This window comes from Agelaius phoeniceus, chromosome 7 (assembly GCF_051311805.1).
Source record: "Agelaius phoeniceus isolate bAgePho1 chromosome 7, bAgePho1.hap1, whole genome shotgun sequence".
NCBI classification, from domain to species: domain Eukaryota; kingdom Metazoa; phylum Chordata; class Aves; order Passeriformes; family Icteridae; genus Agelaius; species Agelaius phoeniceus.
The window spans coordinates 48,802,591-48,818,020 of NC_135271.1; the positions used below are offsets into that span (position 1 = coordinate 48,802,591).

The 15,430-nt window shown below is 43.0% G+C and overlaps 1 protein-coding gene across 4 annotated transcripts in view; it reads left to right on the forward strand.

Moving 5' to 3' along the window:
* The window catches only part of MBD5 (methyl-CpG binding domain protein 5), a 129,780-nt gene that overhangs the window by 44,437 nt on the left and 69,913 nt on the right, over window positions 1–15,430 (forward strand). For all 4 annotated transcript variants that reach the window (XM_077181770.1, XM_077181769.1, XM_077181771.1 and 1 more), the window contains exon 2: window positions 3,863–3,960. The gene's annotated coding sequence lies outside the window, so the exon portion shown is untranslated. The remainder of the gene's footprint in view (window positions 1–3,862; window positions 3,961–15,430) is intronic.

The following is a 15,430-nucleotide window of genomic DNA, read 5'->3' on the forward strand; positions in this document are numbered from 1 at the left end:
GCAGGATGGAAAATTCTTCCCCAGGACAGTCTTGGAGTGGGCTCCTCTGCCATGTGATCTCATTAGTCCTTGCTCGCTCATCTCTGACCAAAACAATCTGACCTGCTTTATTTCTTTCTCACTTCAAACTATTCATTTCAAAGAAAGGTTGAGGCAGCCTTTTCAGCAGGATTGTGGAACACAAAACCAGGAAACCTCTCGTGTTTTCCTGCTGCTTCTTCTGCAGGGCTGGCTCTGGAGCTGAGCTGGGTTCTGAGCTCGGAGGAGAATCCAGCCCTGCTCCTTCCTGCTCCTGTCCTGCTCCTGCTCTGCACCCTCAGGAGTGAAAACACAGAGATCCCTACAATGTTTTCCAGTCTGCTGCTCCTTTGCATTTCCCACTGCAAAAAAGAAAAAAAAAAAAAAAAAAGAAGGAAATCTTTTCCTCCTAACTCTCTGTGCAGATATTGTGTTATGCATTGGAAATTCTGCTGTTTCCTGCCTGCATTTATCTTGCTGTGGAATAATTTTCATGTGACTGGAGGGATTTTTTTCTCACAAACAAGAAAAACACCTCCCAGAGGCAACAACTGATGGAAATTGCAGAGGCTTTGGAGTGTTTCTGTGGTGGTGCATCCCAAATATTCCCTTATCTAACAGAAAATGATGTGAGATTTTGCACCTGTCTGAGCTGATGGGTTTCTTTTCATTCCTGAACATCTCTAGGAAGCTCAGGCATGTTTGTCACCCATGAGATTGGAGAATTATCACGGAATCCTGGAATGGGTTGGGTTGGAAAGGACTTTAAATCCCATCCAGTGCCACCCCTACCATGGGCAGGGACACCTTCCTCTATCCCAGGCTGCTCCAAGCCCCATCCAGCCTGGCCTTGGGCACTGCCAGGCATCCAGGGGCAGCCACAGCTGCTCTGGGAATTCCATCCCAGGGCCTCCCCACCCTCCCAACCAGGAATTTCTACATTAATTTTGATTTAGTAATAAATTTTTGAACGTTTAATAATTCTTGTCACGTATTCAGACAGTTCAGCTTCTTCAAAGTTATTGCATGGGAATAAATGAACAAAAATTTATAGGAAGTTTCATGTCTCAGAAGACACTAAATGCTGAGTTGTATCTAAAGAAATGTTTTGTCCCCAGTCCAGGAAGAAATTTCAAAAAAAAAAAGAGAAATCAAAACAGTTTCTTCCATTTGAGCAGAGACATATGTTTGGTGGGTTGGCACCAGACTAGGATGCAGAATCCTGTAGAACCAACTCTTCATACTCTGGGATATTTAGAGGAACAACATTCAAAATAAAGTGCTGGAGAACAGAAGAAAAAGAGAAAAATTTTAAAAAGAAGAACGGGGAGCACCTGAAGAGCAGCACAGAGGGATTCCAGGCACTCCTGGGCTGTGGTGAGCAGGAAGGGGAGTCCAGGATCCACAGGGATCTGTTGGACAGGTCTTGGAGCAGCCTGGGATAATGGAAGGTGTCCCTGCCATGGCAGGGGTGGGCTCTGAGCTCCCTTCCAACCCAAACCAGTCTGGCATTCTGTGGAATTCTGTCTTTATTTGTGTGACAAATGTCTTAGAGGAGTCAACACTGTAAATCACAGAAAACATTTAATTCCATCAATAAATTGCCAGTAATTGGAGGTGAGGTCATAGCGACTCCTCCTGGTCTTAGGGTGATGATCATAAAATCATATTTAGAAAAAATGAAGCTCTCAGGTGCCATTCAGCAAAATGAACAAGTCCCAAGAAATTCAGCAGATTTCCCTTGAAAGATGTGGTTAAACACAGAAGAAATTTCTTCCCAGTGCTGTGATGCTCCAAGCCCTTGGAGAAGGCTTAGAGGTTTTGAGAACAAAATTAATGATACCCTTACAATTATTGCAGTTGTTCTGTTTGAGAGTGATGATTAAATCTGATCAGAAATAACATCTGCAGTGGGAGCAGAGTTTAAATATCTGGATTGTGGCTGTGCAGTTCACAAAGAAAACAGAAAATATCATCTATTAACACAAAAGGCAACGTGAGAATGATTTACTTGTCAGTGGAAAAAAATAAAATACAGATCTTTTCATGGCACTGAAAAAAATGTGGGGAGATTAAGAACTGAATGGGAAGTTTGAAGCACAGTTGATAGAAAACCTCAGCACCAAATTATGTGAACAAAGTCACTTTAAGGGAAGACTCAGAACCACTTTGGAGACTGCAAACAAGATCTGTTTAAAGTGGCACAATGAAATATTTCATCATCATCCCAGAGCTGCTCCATATTATGTGTTCTCCCTTTAAAATGCCCTTTTTCCCTCCAGTTCTCAATCCAGTTCCCAGTTCTTTGCAGGTGGGCTTTCCTCTTTGGAGGCACTGACCCAAACTTCTGTTTGGCATCAGCTGTTGGGTCCTGCCTGGGCTTCTGTACCAGTTTATTCCTTGGACTTTGTGGGGTTAGGCTTAAGGGTGATGGGGTTAGAGGCCAAATAAAGGGCACCAATCCAACAGAGCTGTCAAAAAGTGGTACTGGTTGAACTTGGTGATCTCAGAGGCTTTTTCCAACCTTAACTACTCCTGATTCTGAGGGGTTGTAGCTTTTGGCCGCACAAGGTGTGGGTTTCAAGGTGTGGGTTTAGTGGTTTTGGGGTTGGGAAAGCCCTCCAAGGTCATGGAATCCAAGCTGTGGCCATGCCCACTTTGTCACCAGAGCCCTGAGTGCCACCTCCAGGCATTCTTGGTCCTCAGTGCGCCAACATTTGGTGGCCTGGCTTGGGTTGTTCAGCGATGCTGAGCTCATCACCAGATCTCTTCCACCTCCTGTTCCACAGAAACTTTGTGACTTCAATTATGAAGAAAACCTTTTGCCATTCCTCTCCTGCCCCTCAGCCCCACCTTGAACCACATCTGGACCTTCCTCACCAATCTGTGGGTCGCTTCCAGAGCCTGCCCAGCCGCTTTTTAGGAGTTCCCTGGCTCATTTTGGGTCGTTCTCCCCAGGCTGACCCCTACATTCTCAGCGGTGGCTGCAGGGACAGCCAATTCCTTTCTCAGGTCTCCAGGAGAAGGAGAGGGAATGATCTGCCACATCCAGATTTGTGGCAGTTCTCTTCAGACACTGATGGGAGTTATTTCCTCTGCCAGGATTTGGCATTTCTGGAAGCTCTAGAAGGAGCACAGTGTCCATGCAGGGATTCCATAACCTGCTGGTTTGTGGCAGAAGTTGGTTTGAAAGGTGTTTTATCTCAGGAGGGTTTTCTTTTGCTTAGACTTGGGTTCCTCCATGCTCTTAGAAAGTCTAAACCAAGTGGAGCTGACTGAGTAAAAAAGAAAAACCGTTTACAAGGCAAAAACTTTTGGGCCTGATGAGTTTCCTAGTGATTGAATTTTTTATATTTATCTTTCCATAGCTTCAGTGCTGAGATATGAAAGCAGCACTAACAAATTGTGCTCTGGGGTTATGTTGTTGAGTAATTTTATTTTTTAAAATCATAACTGGCATTTCTAGTGACCTTGTCTTAAAGTTACCTTTAATTTCAGCCTAGGGAGGTGGTTTAACTTTTCATAATCTATTAGTGCTTATAATATGCCACATTTCAATGCTAATTTGTAATCTTATTTAATTGAAATTTTAACTCGTGGGACCCTTGCTGTTGTTATTTTGGTATAACAGTGAATTCCCCAAGTTAGGTGTATTTTTAAATATATTAATGCAAAATAATCATCCTATTCCTCAAGCAGACCAATCCCTTCCCATGTAGTGACTGTTTATTTTGAACAGCAGCTCCTAAATTCACGTGTTGCATGCAATTGTGCCTTTTGAATCAATAAATCAGGCAGTGTTCAGCTCTCCTGGCTGATTTTGTGCTCTGGTGTTGTTGTGCAGATCCTTGCTGACGATGGTGGTCGCTGGAGGCAGCACTGTTGAAGATTATATCATTTACAGACAAGATCTCTGAAATCTGTTTCCTTCAGACAGCAAAGGTAACTCAAATAATCCACATTATGCATTTATCTCAATAAGTTTGGTTCTGACCTTCAAAACTGAACAGCAGCTGAAGCTGGGGAGTCTGACCACTCTGCCAAATTTTAACCCCTTTTTTAATAATAACTTTAATTTATTCTGAAGTGAAAAATAATAAATATCCATGAAAGGGCCCAGTTTCTTCTCCTCCTTTTAGTTACGGGAATATCTGTCCTTCCTTAGCTTCTCTTTTTTTCCTGCACCTAATGTTTTTCTTTATTCTTAATGTTTTCCTTTATTCTTCTTTTCTCATGAGTGTTTTGACCTGCAGATCAGTTACAATATTTTTGTGGTACTGATGAGAAGCAACACTGCCTTAAAATCTAAAGAGTAATTGAGGATGGGGCTTATGCTCAAAAAGACAAAAATTGGGTGAAAAAAGGGTAAAACAGTGGTAAATCTCTTGAAAATTTCTATAGAATTTCAGAAGTATAACTTCTTTAAATTAAATATTGAAAGCACAAAATCTGATGTTTCCTGTGCCATTTATTTTCTCTGCTTGTATTATTTATTATCAGTAAATGATCTAAAGAAATGTGAGGGTATTCAAGTTTATGGATCATTTTTTCCTATTTTGAAACTAACTCTCTGTAAACACCATAGGTAATATGGGACTTTTTTGTTTCTATTATGGAAATAGAGCTAATTTTCCCACTCATTATCTGCTGTTAATTTAATGTGTGGCAATATCTGAAATTTAGTGCTGATTATGGCAGTAGATTTTTGGTTAGCAGTACAGCTCATCTATGAGCAAACCAATTAAGACATCATTTCAGAATATAATTGAGCTCCTAATGGGGCACTTGAATTCACTGGGAATTTACATATTTGCTTTTCTTTGCTTTAGCAGAGAGGTCCAAAATGAGGCTTCAGCTTCAGTTTTGAACTTCTGGAGGCACCAGCTCCAGAGCTGAGGCTTTTCAAAGTGAAGCCTCTAAAATGCTCTTGAATAAGGGCAGGGATGAATTCATGGATAAGCTCCTTAATTCTGAAATCTGAACTTTGGGTGGCTCTTAGGAGGTGGGAATTTGAGGAACACAACCTCTGGTGCTCTTAGGATGCTGAGGCCCAGGTGATGCTCTGGTGCAGCACAGTTAAAACTGATTTAAATACCAAGTTTGCTCAGTGTTTGTAATTAATTTTCTCCTTTTAGTCAAATCAGGATCTGCTGGGAAAGGGCTCATTCTGCAAAGCTTTAGAATACAGATCTTTCTATACATATATAATATATACACATATATAATCTCTATTTTGAAGCAGTATCAATAGAGAATTCTTGGAAGTGCTGTGTTAGCCCACACAAATTAAGTGTGTCATTTATGGAGGCTTTGAAAATGAAGGAAGAAAATGAAGGCAGTTCTCTTCCCTTTTCATTTTCCCTTAGTTTGGGGTTTTTTTTTTGACCCTCAGAAGGAAAATTTTTCCATTTAGAAGACAAGAGAGGTTATTTATGCCTCTGCCTCATTGAGGGGTTGATTTGTGTTGTTGTTACTCTTCCCTTCCAGGATAGACCTTTGCATGTTTCCATTTGTTCTAAAATGGGAATCTACACCATTTGGAAAACCAAATGTTCTGGGGAAATAATTGTCAAAGTCTGTGTTTGGGTTCTGAAAAACCCCTTTTTTTCCTATGTGAAAAACTAGGGCAGGGAAAGTAGTTTTCTCTGTAAGGTTCATGTTGTACTGGTTATTTCCTGAAAGTTTTAATATGTACATGTGGATAAACCTCAGGATGCTCCAGTGAACTCCAAGAAAACATTTAGTTCTCATTCTCAGCATCTTAACTTGTATTTTGTACTCTTTTTTCCCCCCACTAAAGTGCTCACAGCTGTGCAGGTATTGCAGCCACTGCTGCTGTTCCATTTGATCTATTTTTAAAAGCAGGGGCTCTCTGGATGGAATCCACATTCCATGTGTAGTCCAATACTCCCAAACCTTCCTGACCCTGCCTCACCCACTCAGACCTCGTGCATTATCTTTAATTATATGATAACATTGCAATTTTCCTCTATAGAAACCCTTCCATTAAATAAATGGAATTTAACCAGCAATCTGCTGCCTTTAATTGTTCAATCCTTCCTTCCTCAGAAATGCTCAGGCCTTTCCCTGCAGATGGAATTCTCAATTTGTGCTTTCCTGCACCTTTAACAACAGGTTTCAGAGAATCCCACACTGGTTTGGGTTGGAAGGGACATTAAAACTCATCCAGTTCTGGGGCAGGGACACCTCCCACTGTCCCTGGTTGCTCCAAGCCCCGTCCAGCCTGGCCTTGGAGCCCTTCCAGAGCCTGAAGGGGCTCCAGGAGAGCTGGAGAGGGACTGGGGACAAGGGATGGAGGGACAGGAGCCAGGGAATGGCTCCCAGTGCCAGAGGGCAGGGATGGATGGGACACTGGGAATTGGGAATTCCTGGCTGGGCTGGGATTCCCAGAGCAGCTGGGGCTGCCCCTGGATCCCTGGCAGTGCCCAAGGCCAGGCTTTTTGCTGAAAGGGCTACTGGTTTAAAATAATAGATAGGAGCTCCTGTCATTCTTTATTAATTATAAATTATATTTAAAAGAAGAATGTATAGTCTAGTACTTAAGATAAACCAAATTATTCTTTCCTGTTGAATCACCAAACCAAACCAAACTCAGATCATTGATTTTTTTGTTTTAATAATTCCTTCTGAAAAAAAAAAAAAAAAAAGAAGCTCAAGGGCAACAAATTTAAAATGTAGCCATTAATGAAAACCTAAAAAAAGTTGATTTTTTTACATGAAGATGGCCTGAAAGGTTGTGAAGGGATTATTATTTTCATTTGGTGTTTCAGTTTTGTTTTCTTTTCCCCTCCCTATCAATTCACATCCTTGGAGGGCCACAATCATGGTGAAAAATGTCTGGAAATGCTTTAGGAAGGCACCATCGTTTTTGAGATTCTCAACTGGCCTTTTCCTAGAAGGATCCTAGTCCAGGGAAATGCTTGAAAATTAAAACCAGGGATGCTTTCAAAATCAAACACAGCAAGTTTCTGAAGAAAGGAGCCTCTCTTCCTCTCCAAAGCTGCACACAAAAAAGGTGCTTTTGATTTCTTACCACATTCCTGAAAAATATTCCTGAGAGGGGAAGATTCTCACCAAGGTGGGGCAGGAATTGCCGCAGTTGGCTTTGGCTCAGCCTCCCAAACTGAGTTTGGATCACTTGAAAGGATTCATCTCATTTCTTGGAGGTGGCACCTCAGAATCAGGGACGCATTTGGGCTGGAAAAGACCTTTAAGGTCCCAGAGTCCAACCCTAACCCAACCCAATCCACCCTCACTTTATTGGTGGCACTCTGAGAGTGGGGACAGAACAGCTCCCCCCACTCTCAGAATGGCCCAGAATTCAGGGAAGGGGAAGATGAACTCAAGTTTCTGTTGAAAAACTCATCAAAAATTAAAATATCCCCTCTTTTGTGATCAGTCCTTAATCCAGGAACTAAAGCTGTTCAGGACACAGGTCCCAGTGAATTTTCCATGGCATAGGAATCTATTTGAGGTGCTTGTTGTTTAGATGTTAGAAAACAAAATGCTCTTGTTTCTGTACCACATAAATGGGAGTTCAGGGGTGAATCTCTGTGTGATTTGACAATAAAAAGTTCATCAGGAAGCAGCTCCAGGAGTGGATTCTTGGTTCATTCCTGTCCCAACGAGGGAACAGCAAAACCTGGCCACAGGTGCCCCTTCAATAAAAGGCAACAGAGGAAAATCATAAATATTATAGGTATTATAATGTATATTTAACCTCCTCAAGATAATTCCAACACCATTTTTTTATGCTGCTAATTCTTATTTGGAAGTTTTATACCTTTGCCAGTGCAGACATTTATGCTGGTTCAGGCCTATATATATATTTATTATTTTTTCCCCTTAAGTTTTCTTTTTATCTGCAGCATAATTTCAGCACTTGAGTGGCAGCAAGTGACATTTGCAGAGGACAGATCCTGCAGGCAAATGAGCAGGTGACAGGAGGCACAATGGCACTCAGGAATAGTCTGACACGTGGGTGTTCCGACTGGAGGATCCTCTTTGTGTTCCGTGGAGTTCTCATGGAGCAGCTTGCAGTTGATATTGTATTCTCAGAGTACAGAATTCAATGTATCCCCAGCACACACAGCCTTCAGCTGGGCTTCTTTACACCTGCCTGCCTTACAACACCACCTGAAGTGCAGGAAGCTGAGTACACTGCCTCTGAGTGCTGGGTCACATTGATATGCACATGCCTGCATCAGGTTAATATTTATTACTCAGTTGCCTGTGATCCTTGGAAAACAGTTCTTGGGAAGTGCTGATGGGAGAGAAAGAGCTTTGTTCCTGTAAAGGTCACTTCAAAACTCACTGGAAACCACAAAACTTTTATCTTCCAGTGAAGCAAGTTAGCAAATCCCTGATTCAGGTGATTAAGAACTATTAATCAGGCTGCTTAAAACCAATGAAGTCAAATCATCAATATTTGACTGGTTTTTCCATGTCAGGAGTGTTATCAAGGCTGTGGGTAGCCCTGTTCTGCAGCCCTGTAAAATCCTGTAAAATCCAGCTCTTTCACAAAGTCTTCTCTTGGAAAGGATGGGGAGGGTTTAAAGGTGAGCCAGGCACCTTCCTGAGCACGAGGGTATGAAATCTGGGGGTTCCTACCAAATGTTTTTCCATAATTCAGTTGGTTTTTCTCTTTCTTAGTACTTAAAAGGCCTTTTTCTAATGCCTTTTCAGTGGAAATTATGGTTATAAACCAGTCCGTACATAAAACTGATTTTTCTGATTCGTCTTAAATTGCATTTCCTTGATGATCTAAAATCTAAAATACATTTCAAGCTTTTAAAAATAGACCAGAGAAGGGGACAAGTCCCCTGACACAGATGTTTCTGCTGGAGGGCCAATGCCCTCAGATTATCATGATGGTCCCATCTAAACATATTTAAAATACAAAATTACACATTCTCCATGAATAGTTTTGATTTGGGCTGCAGGAATGTGGAGCTAAAATTCCACTTAAAGATGGTTTATAATTATGAAGGAGCAGCCTGGCTGCAGCTGCAGGGACAGGGATAAGGACAGGCTGATGAGCCCAGAGCAGGAGATGGGAATCACAAACCTGATCCCTGGAAAAACACACTCTGGGAGCCAGGTTTAATTCCCAAAGTTATAGTGATGCCTTGGGGCTGCCCTGGAGCAGGGGCTGGGCAGAGTCCCAGAATAAAGCAGGGATTCATTCCAAGCATCTCCTCCATGCATCCACCTTGGGCAGCACCAGAGCCCAGCCAGGGCTGCACCCAAGATGAACCAAAATGGCCCCAAAATGCACCAGCGCTCCCGGGCTCTGTCCCTGGGATCAGTTCTGCTCCATTTGCACCTTGCAGTTCATTGTCCCATCCCAGCTTTAGCCCCTGCAGTCCCACCCTGCTTGTTTTTCTCTCTCCAGCCCACGGGGTTTGTGCTCTTGGGGCTGAGATTTGGCTCATTTGTCCTTGGTGCCCAGCTGGAGCAGGAATTGTTTTGTCTCCCTACTCTGTGCACAGAGCTCAGCATCCCTTAAACATTGTCCCTTTTACACTAAAGCAGCACAGAGCCTGAAAAATAGAAAAGCTAAACCTGAGGCATCAATATTTGAGTACTTTTGTGAAGAGGGGAGTGTACCTCATCCATGAGAAAATCCTTCAAACCAGGAATACTTTTTGGGAAACCTGTCCTGGAGTGAAGATGGGAGTGAGGGCATGGCTTGTGTGATTGTGTCTGACATCTCTGGATCTGCTCCTTGCAGGATTTGATTTCCTTCCCCAGACAGGTCCTTTTGCTGCTCTAGGCATCCAAGGAAGAGTAAGGAAGGGCTCTGGGGTGACTCTTCAGTTCCTAAAAGGGCTCCAGGAGAGCTGGAGAGGGACTGGGGACAAGGGATGGAGGGACAGGAGCCAGGGAATGGCTTCCACTGCCAGAGGGCAGGGATGGATGGGACACTGGGAACTGGGAATTCCTGGCTGGGCTGGGATTGCCAGAGCAGCCTGGGGCAGTGGGAGGTGTCCCTGCCCATGCAGGGGTGACACTGAGGGTGGCACGGTGTGATCCTGTGGGACTGGGTGAATTTCAGAGGGCAGCCCAGTGCCTGTCCCCAGCCTTCCTGCAGCTCCCAGGCTATCGCCTTTCACAGGCCCTGCTCACAGCTCCCTGATCTTGTTTCAGAGCCTGGCACTGACACTGAGCTCAGTACAGCACCCAGAAAACTGTTTCCATATTAATTACCCATAATAGCAGCAAAATGCATTTTATATAAAATTCCTCCTCTTCTGCCTCTTATCTGGATGATCTTAGAAATCTTTTCCAACTTTCACCATTCTGTGATCTGGACTGAGCTATTTTCTGTGGTTTATACATACTAAATCCTGCCTAACTGTATTTTTGCTTCTTGTTGTTGCAGTTTATTATTCCTTGTGCCCCTCCCTCAGCTGTGCTTGTGCTTCAGCCTTTTCTTGCACTTCTTGCAGAAAGGAAAAATGAACCCAGTTGGGAAAAGTTTGTGCAAGGCATTTGTGTGTGAGTGATCTCCCAAGCAGGGAGCTGAGGAGCACAGCCCAGTGTCCTCCAGCTCTGGCTCTGTGGCATAAATTTGATTTATAAAGTGCTGTGTTTTTAGCTGCACTCCTGATGTGCCTTGGTTTTTATCCCCTAAATTACTGACACACACCATGTGGTAGGTTTTAAACAGAGATTTTTTCAGAGGCTGAAACATTTGTTAAGGTGAGGCTTGTGGTGTCCCAAAGAAACAGTTACACACCAAATTGTGAGGGAGTTCAAATGGCATTTCTGTGCATTGAGAGCCTGTACTCCAGGTATGGAGTGACAGAATTCCAGCACTGCCTGTCCTCTCCCACTGTGCAGAAATTCTGGAGGAAGAGCTAAAACCATGAGTGATTTTTGGGTTCAGGTCAGGGGGATTACATTGCAGGCTGGAAGGAAAGAAGGGTCTGGCTTCCCCCTCTGTGATCAATCCCTAAATCCAGAAGGATGTAAGAAGCTGAAAGCAGTTTAGCCCCTCAGCCTGGGAAGTGAACTTGAAAAGGGGGATGAAGGGAAGGGGGGCAAGGAGAGCTTGCAAGGATTACAGACTCTTCCTTCTCAAGGAGAATAGCAGGGCTGTGCTCCTTGGAGTAAATTCTAGCTTAGATTCAAGTTCATGGAATATCTACAACAATGGGAAATATTCTTGCTGTAGTTCCAAAAAGCTTCATGGATTAAGTTTTTTAGGGTGTTACTCTTCAAGAGTGGGAAATTTTAAAAACAATTTTCAAAAGGGAGGAAAAAAGCCCCAAACCACAACATAGAAAAGATCTGCTGGACTGACACAATGGTAAATTTTTTGTTTAGGTGGAAATAGGAATTTATAAAATACGAATCTAGGATTGAACTGTGTGTTCTAGCAGTGAATTAAATGTGATTTAGTGATGGTAAAAAGGTGATTTTAAAGCAGACAGATTGAGGATTGTCCAGCTGGAATTGCTGAATCCTGGAGTCCTGATTCTTGATGGCAGAGCTGAAAAAGCATTTCAGTTACATGCTCAAATCACAGAATCACAAACACAGCAATGTAATGACTGAATTTCAGTGTTCCATTCCTGAATTTCAGTGTCCTATTCCTGAATTTCAGTGTTCTATTCCTGAATTTCAGTGTCCTATTCCTGAATTTCACTGTTCTATTCCTGAATTTCAGTGTCCTGTTCCTGAATTTCACTGTTCCATTCCTGAATTTCATTGCACCATTCCTGAATTTCGTTGCACCATTCCTGAATTTCAGTGCTCCATTCCTGAATTTCAGTGTTCCATTCCTGCATTCTGGAAGGGGCTCTCATCCCAATTCCTGACCCTTCTGCTTTTCAGACATTTAGGTAACTCAGGTTTTGCAAGATGAGCTCTAGGACAGAGATTCCAAACCAGTTAAATTTCTTCTTACCTGTCTTTGAACTCATCTAGAAACACTGTCAATGCTGAAGCCATCCCTGCTGTTCATTTCCATAATTCTATAGCTCCAATAAAAGGTAAAAAAATAAGATTTTTAAGAAATATTGAAGGTATTCCTGATGAGGTTTTCTTGTGAAGGTCTAGAGAAAATAAGCATGAATTCTTCTATCAGTGAATCTTGGTGTAACATCTGCAACTTGATGATTTAAGTTTAATAAATTATCAAATTCAGGGTTTGGACAACAAAAGTGAGTGGTGGGACAACCTGTGGCATATCTGGATTTATCCAAATGGATCTGGAGTTTGTCCTTGTCCACAGCAGCTCAAGGCCTGACAGTAGAAGAAAACAGAATATTTTTGAAAGCTCAGAATGCTGAGTTGATGCTTTCAAGACTAGAAAGTAAATAATACAATAAACCAAAAACCTGATCTGTGCTTCTAAAGAAAATGCACTGCAATAGCTGAAAACCTGTGACACCTTCAAGGCACCCTTTGAACATTAGAAAAACTTGGATTTTCTTTCCTTTTCACTCCAAGGCGTGGTCTTGGTGTGGTTGAAATGCAGAGGTTGGTGATCTCCAGGGCCTGGATGGTTTTTTTTTTGCTTTTGACATTTCCTAAGCACCCAATAACGAGTGGGAGGGCCTGCTGGCTGCCTAATTAGGGTGATTTAATTTCAGTAGGTGTCACATGTGGTACCTGTGGATGGATTCTGACAGGGCTACAGGACTGAAGGAGCCAAACTGTCTCCTCAGCTGCTGTTGTTTCATCAGAAAAAACCAGCTTGAGGGATGTGGGATGTGGGAGCAGAGCTCTCCTCGTGTCCCCGACCTCCCTTGGGGTCACCCTGGGCTGTGCTGCTGCCTGCTGGCTCCCCTGGAGGTTTCCCTTCCCTGGCAAGTTCTGTGGGGGTGTTTGGGAGCAGGAAACCAACGGGAGCCGGCAGGGGCTGGGCAGGGATTCCCAAAGCTTCACATCCCACATTGCCATGGGATCATGGGCTGGCTTGGCATGGAAAGGACATTGAATCATCCCAATCCATGGGCAGCAGGGACACCTCCCACTGTGCCAGGGGGCTCCAGCCTGGCCTTGGGCACTGCCAGGGATCCAGGGGCAGCCCCAGCTGCTCTGGCAATCCCAGCCCAGCCCCTCCCCACCCTCCCAGGGAAGGTGCCAAGGCTCCCAACAGGGATTTTCCAGGAGGATCATCTCTGAAGGAATCACTCATTAGGTGGTTAAAAACAGCAGGGTTTGAAGTGTGCCAGAGAACACGTCCAGAAAGAAGTTTAGTAGCTGATAGCTTCACAATTCACATTCCAGAAAGTTCTCTGGCATCTCTGGGAATGCACCTGAGTAGCAATATGACTTTTTGCCTAAAAAATAGAAGAATATGTTAAATTGTGTTGATATTAACACCAGAAGCTGCCAAAAATAAATGAGATTCTTGTTCCTTTCTGTCCCTTCCAAAAAACAAAAACTAAGCCTGGAGTTAAGTTATATCCCTGGCACTTTATTAAATTTAAATAAATTTAAAAAGGGGGAGGAAGACACATTGGCCCTGTTAGATTTTCCATTGGTTTGAGAAAGAAAAAGTCACTTTCTATTGGAAAAAGAAAATGAGCCTTGCTTTGAGTGCTGGAAGCCCAACAGTTAAAAGTACAAGAAATCTTTTACTATTGCAAATCCTGCTCAGTTAAAGGGAATGTGGCAATTCTGAATCCTCTGTCCCAGGAAATCAGCGCTGGTTTGAAATGTGTACAAACTGAAAACAGTCTATGCCAGAACTCCTTGTGCTAGTGCCAGCTAAAAGCAAGAAAGAAAGGGGGAAAAAAAATCAAATTGATGGGTTTCAAAGCTGATAATTGTGCTTGAGTGCCGTGGCTGTAAATCACTGAGTGGCTTTTCCTTGGATACAACAGTCACTGCATGTAAATGTACACATGGTGCCTTTGCAACAGCACAAAATACCTGAAATCCTCGATTCCAGTTATTAAAATACAACCTGATGCAACATTTCACCATTTGCCTTAACCTGAGATGATTCCATGAATGACAAATACCATCATGCTGAGGGAAATCAAAATTCATGCACAACATGATGGCAGAATGTGTGACCTCAACTTCAGAGCAGCACAACGTGTTAAATTATCTTGCTGTAGTTCCAAAAAGCTTCATGGATTAAGTTTTTTAGAGTGTTACTCTTGAAGAGTGGGAAATTTTAAAAACAATTTTCAATTCTGTGTGAAGAGACTTTTCAGCTTGGCTCAGCTTCTCCAAAATCTTCTCTCAAGTCCCTGCCTGTGTGTGCAATCATTTTGGGCTGGGAAGATCTTTGCAGGTGTGTTGGATGTGTTCTTAGGATGACTCCACACCCCTGGTTACATCCATGGCCCTTCCCAAATCATCTCCTGGTGCTGATCTCACAAAAATTTCAAAGTAAATGTTAAAACAAGATTCTGTTCCTCTTTATTGGTTTTATGTCTTCTGTATTCAGGAAGAGCAGCTGGAAAAGGAGCTACAAAAATGGATTTTTATCAAACTTGCTGGCAGAATTTATCCAGAGGTGCAGAAATTGTACAGAATTGTACAGAAATTCGTGGAATCACAGGATGGTTTGGGTTTGGAGAACCTTAAATCCCAATCCATCCCAATTCTGGCAGGGACACCTTTCACTGTCCCAGGCTACTCCAGGCCCCTTCTAGCCTGGCCTTGGGCACTTCCAGAGATGCAGGGAACCCTCACACCACTAATGTTGATTCTTTTGTTTCTTATTTGTTAAGGTTGGGATTAAATGGTGAGATGGTATTTTTTTGTTTGGACTCATGTTTATTAGTTCTTATTTATTTTATTGTATCATAGAGTGTGAGTTCTGCAGCACTTCATTCTAACAGGGTAGAAATGGAGCTGTATCTCTCTCTAGAAGGACTTTTAAGGATAAACTGTTCAGTTAAGAAATGACACCTACATTATTTTTACTTAATAACTAACTACTCATATGTTGTGATGTGGACATTTTTATCCAATTGCACAAAACCACCTAAATCTAGAAAGAAGAAGGTGAAGAAGGAGCAGCCTCCACCCCAAACCCTCCACCTTGCTCTCTATCTATTCCTGTATTCTAAACCCTGAAACTCTGAGTTTCCCCCCCTGTGATATCACACACTTCTATCCAAACTGCACACCCACAATCCCAGTTCCACCATTCCATTTTGGAAGCTTCCCCACAGCCTCAGGTCAATGCAGTGTTCTCCTGGGGGTCAGTGCCTGCCAGCACAGAAAGGCTGAAATTCCCAGGGTAGCAGCACAGGGGCAGCCACAGCTGCTCTGGCACCCTGTGCCAGGCTTTGAGACTTGTTCTGCAAAGCCCAGGCTGCCATTCAGGGTGTGCTTGCAACAGATTTCGAGCTTGGTGTGGGTTTGGGGTTTGGACCAAGGCAATTAATTCAATTAACAAAGCAGAAGGGATGTT